Below are 5459 nucleotides of genomic sequence, written 5' to 3'. Positions count from 1 at the left end.
AGTCGCTTCGAAGCCGTCCGAGAGGAAAACCAAGCATTGCAGGAACGTATAAGAGAATTGGAAGACGAATTCATTAAACAAAATAAACTAACTACTAAGAGCCATGCCGACGAAATCGTAGACTTTAGGAATAGACTTTCTAAGGCGTTGGACGAAAAAAGCGACGCAAGGAATCAGCTAAGGGCTGCTTTGAATGAAGCGGCGGGAAAAGACACGGAACTACAGCGCTTAGGACAAGAATTAATGGAGTCTGTTGACAGAAAAAGGCAATTGATGGTGGACAAGGCAGTGGCGGAGGAACAAATACGGCAACTTCGACAGGCCGTCGAAGACTTGGAGTACGAAATAGATCGACAGCGAGTAATAATCGAAGATCAAACTCGCCCTGAAGAAGAAAGGGAGGCAGCCCAAAAGGAAGTAGAAACCCTTCAGGAAAGACTGGCGGAATTACAAACGCAAATAGAAGGTAAGGAAAAGGAGCTGGGGCTTACCACCAAGGAAAAGATAAAAAGAGCCCTTTTGAAATATGGCGTTCCGCTGGCATTTGCGGTCGCTATTTCGAGCGTAGTAGGCGTGATCTTGTCCGCGCTTAAGGCTACAGGCGCGGGCGTAAAGAAATTAGGCAATGGGCTGACGGACTTGGGAAAAAAGATGGCAGCCGGTCTTCCTGGGCTGCTGGGTAGCGTTCTTGGCCTGGCACTTAGGGCCGGCGGTGAACTGCTAAAGTTTGTGGGGAATAACATTTGGATATTAGTCGTAGCTATTGGAGTGGTACTCCTGAAGAAGATGAGGGGTTAATCTTGTCCTTGTGTATTACTGGGGGCTTATCGTCGTCGGGTGCACGGGGTGTTCTCGACTTGGGATAAGTAAAGATAGTATTCGCGCCGCCCTGATAATGCGGAACTAGCGGCAGCACACTCATGGTGCTAATGGGCTTATGATTCCAAGTAGCATCCGTCGAAGGGTTAACAGTCGGGGCGGCATTTATTCGTATGCGGCCGTTACCATCGCTGGGGCGAACTTGAAGCTTCGCATATTGACAATTGGCTATCATATGAAAAGTTACCGGCGTTATGTCTTCCGTTTGCGGAGGAACGGGCTCCGACGAAAAATGAGTTGGATGCCTGGTATTACTTTTTACCCTGTATGGCGGTAATGGGTGGTTATTCTCATCAACGATCCTAAAACCGGCATTGCATGAGTACCCCGCCGAAATACAAATAGTGCACATGATTAATCCTAGGCCTCCAACCTCCACCCACAATCCGGCGTCTTGCCACTTGTCGCCCACGTACTCCTTTTCCTCCAGGTAATGGAGAAACCAATCTTCCTTCGCGTGCGGGTTCATATATTTCAGGGAATAAATTTGCTTCTAAAGGCTAAGCACCGTAAGAGTGCTAATGGTAGCGTGATTATAAGGTCGATCTCTTTGGTCATGTATGCTATTTATCGTTACTACGCCCGTGTCGTCTACTCTCATTTGCAGCTTTACCTTCCCATGGCAATCAGCAACCATGTGGAAAGTCCAAACCGATAGATTTTCGGCGCTGCCGGGGTTGGGCTCTACGGAGAAATGCGTAGGCTCCCTGTTGTTTGTCTTATTTCTCATAGGCTGCAGTACGCCATTCTCATCCAGGAACCTAAAGCCCACGTTGGCGTGGCTACTCGTGCCAATGCAAATACTACAAAGGATTAACTTCTTTCCCGAGTAGTTCAAATTCACGGACATGCCCGTGACATCAACCCAAGATGCCTGGGTGTATTTTTTCTCGCCTGTGTAAGTCGTATAAGCACAATCTACTCCAGCTACGTAGGGGTTGTTCATCGCCATATATAATAGCTCAGACCAATGCTTGCAGCTGCTAAGCCGGCTTTTAGTAAGTTATGGTCATATTCCTCGGTAACCTTCTTTACTGGTTTCTTTGGTGGCTTTTCTACATGCGCCTTCTTTGATGGTTTTTCTACCTCTTTTTTTGGTTTCTCTACGAAGTGAGTAATGCCCTTGGTCATGTCAGAGTTCACGTCATTCACCCCAAACTTCATATCCTTAGTAGCTCGCTGCAGCTTGTTGTTATAACCCACAACGGAATTGGTGTTAATAACCAAATTACTTGGCATTAACCAACAACCAGGCGACAAAGCGTAATCCAGTCGCACTTTAGACTGCTGCACCGCTAATTGATATCTCTGCACCGACTTGGATATGTCATTTTCTGTTATTGCAGACTCAAATAAAGTTAGGAATTCTTCTTGTGTTTCCCGCGAAGCACCTTGGAATCCAACGATGGGGCTGCGGGTATTTACCTGCGCTCCTAAGATGCAGTACACGAATGCTTCAATGCTGCGGTTAATCCTGGCTAGGTTTCTTAGACCTTTTCCTTTCATCAACACGAATGGATCCCAAGTGCCGAGGTAGTTCGATTGGATTCTGGTAATTAATGAATTATTACTCTTATCACCACCCATATCACCGAACTCTAACTCATTACTTGGGTATTCCTGATGTCCGTAGTCAGCCGGCTTCTCACCATTGGCACCCCAAACGTAAACTATACCCAGCCCATGCGTCTTACCCTCCTTATAACGAAAGTCTCTTTGCTGTGGTTTGAACTCATTAATTAGCCTTTCTAGGGCTGCGGCGTCATATCGATTATTCATTGGATTAAATGCCTTATCTCCCGGTAAAGGTACGTTAAGCTCCTTCAACAACCTCCTTACCGTAAAGGCAACGTGAAACCGCATAAATGAAATGTGAAACATGTTCGCGGCAACACCACAACCTTTAGTGGCGGCCCAGACAGCAAAGTTTAACTGCTGCGGCCAATATCGCATATTGGGTCCTGCTAACCATTCCCTGGCCTCTTTACCCGACGTATGCTTTAACATCGTATCCCCATAGATATTCCTTACTACTATGTCAAATGATTGCTTACCCACTGAAATCTTCAGGAACGTTACCATCGTTTCAAAGTCGTTTACACCACCTTCAGCGTCGTAAAATGGATAATCTTCCTTGGTCATTAATAGATTCCTTGGAAAATTAGGTGGAGCTTCCTGATGCACCGGTGTAGGCTTGGGTTTTGGTGGCCTTTCTTCATGAACGGGGCGTACAATCGTCAATCGCTGCACCTGATTACCTACTTGCTCCAGCTTCGAATGTTCCAAGTCTGCATTGCTGTACATTCTGGAGCCGTTAAAGTAAATCCCATCGGATCTTCTTTCGAACATACTAGGGTCTGCATGCGGAAATATCTTCCTAAAGGCTCTCCAGTTGGCATAATCCATGTTGTTGTGATGTGGCTGCTCCTCTATGTTATTTCCAAAAGCGTCGTACATTAGTATATAATGGATGTTATACCATCAGCACCTCCACTTTATCCTGATTTACCTAAGGAGGAACCTAACGAATTAAACGCCGAGAACTTTCGTCTGAATAAAGCGAACTTAATACTGGCTTACTTGGAAGGGCAAGCGAAACACTACGAAGAGGTCAGGAAAAAGTACGCCAGAGCCCGAAGCATACTACATAAAATCGCGATAACTTCCGGCTCCATGTCCGTGGCGTTAACAGGCACTGGCGTTGCTACTTCGCTTACCGGGCCTGGAATAGTCGTTGGCGTTCCTTTAGCCAGCGTTGGAGCCGTCTGCGGCATCGTTTCCGCTGTTACGACAGGCATTATAAAGCAACTGTCCGGTAAGATATCCAAGCACGACACTCATATAGCCCTGGCAAGAGCAAAGGCTAACACCATCGCCGACTTGGTCTCCAAGGCTCTGCGGGACCGCCGCATAGACGACACGGAGTTTTCTTTGATCCTCGCGGAGGAAAAGAAATACGGCGAATTAAAGTCGGGCAATAAAAAAACCATCGTGAAAGATCTGTCCGAGGAATCTCGCAAACAGATCTACCAGAAGGCAAAGGAAGATCTACAAAGAAAACTCGCTCAGTAGACATCTGCTTTGAAAAGAACGTAGGGGGATTTCGACTGCACATTTCATCTTCTCGGAATCCATTCTAATAGGGGGTGGTTGGGGTCTATTTTGTAAAATATTTCGTAAATTACGTCGGGGTAATAAGGAATATCCTTATCCAGCCGACAGAATAACCACTCGGCCCTTTGCATATCTGGGACATGAGGAATACGCCTACCGGTAATTTCAGACAAAAGATAGGGAATGGCTTTGTAATATTTCCCTAGCTTTAATTTTTTCAATGTCTTTCGTAGACTTTGTGGGGTTGGCTCTTCTAAGTGGTCTATGATTTTCTGCGTGTCTAAATATACCGGATGTAAACCTTGGATATGACTCATCCAGTCTCGGAAGTATTTTAATCTCTTATATGGCGTTTTCTTACGACCTCCATTGGCGTAATACTGCTCTCTGGTAGCATTTGGTACGGCATTACGAATATTCTTACCACACTCGTAACACTGTGCTGACGTGTCGTCTTCTATTTGCATTTTTTTACCACAACACCAAAAGGGTTCTGGCTTAGGTACGATAACTTTAGGTCTTAGACAAATCACACAGAAGTCATTGGTGAACTTCTTACATTCATGCATCGTATATCCGACAAATATTTTAACCTCCGTTTGCAGTACCCAACAGAGCAGCAGTAAGGGACTTTTCGCGCTGCCACCCGATCGCGCAAGACCCCCTGTAGGGCCTTGTAAAACCCGAAAAAGCCCAGGGGGGGCTGGGCCTCTTTTTGACCCCTGCCGGCGATTCGCGAGTCCCCCTTACTGCTGCTCTGCCAACACTCAAAAATATGAAAGGTACTGACTGATTAGGTTTGATTGATGGCAGCGAAAAACCAAATTTCTTCAGCGTGCAGCTTGTAGACACAGAGTTTGCATGTTTATGAATATTGCAGTAAATCTGCAGATGAGATTTGCTTGTTAGAATTCAGTCTTTCACTGCTGCAAGTGATTATAAAGGGTACAGACAGATTTTTGATTGACAGAAGTGAAATAACATTTCAGCACATCTTAGTAGTGGTATCAACAACTAGTTTTAAGGGGTCAACCTTTTTAATCTGACGAATTGCTAGTTTCCTGTTGACTTTATAAGAGGGTTATGGATTTCTTACTAACTGTCAGAGAGAGGGAGGGCTACAACCATTTTAAAATAAAGTTTTAATGATGCAGATCCTCTAACCCTTCCCTCCCCAGCCCATCAAAAAGTGTACCTTCCTTTGGATGCATTCATAATGTATGGCAGAGGGGAGCAGGTTAAATTTATGGGGAACCACAACAATTTTTAACAGTAAAATAAGGGTGGGGGGGGGGGGGGGGGGTCGGGGGGTTGAAAATAGAATTAGGGTGGATGCAAAATTTTTACGAGCTACGAGAGATTTTTTTTTCATTTAAAGATTTCCCGCCCCCTCCTTTGCCATACATTATGAATGCAGCCTTGGGAAATGGGAAATTATATGGATATAAGAATATTATATCACACAA

This window comes from Actinia tenebrosa, unplaced genomic scaffold, assembly GCF_029948245.1.
Source record: "Actinia tenebrosa isolate PJP-AT-01 unplaced genomic scaffold, QUT_ActTen_1.0 PGA_scaffold8__29_contigs__length_14323225, whole genome shotgun sequence".
Classification (NCBI taxonomy): domain Eukaryota; kingdom Metazoa; phylum Cnidaria; class Anthozoa; order Actiniaria; family Actiniidae; genus Actinia; species Actinia tenebrosa.
The sequence above is the reverse complement of the archived record's forward strand: the minus strand, read 5'-3'. Positions refer to the sequence as shown.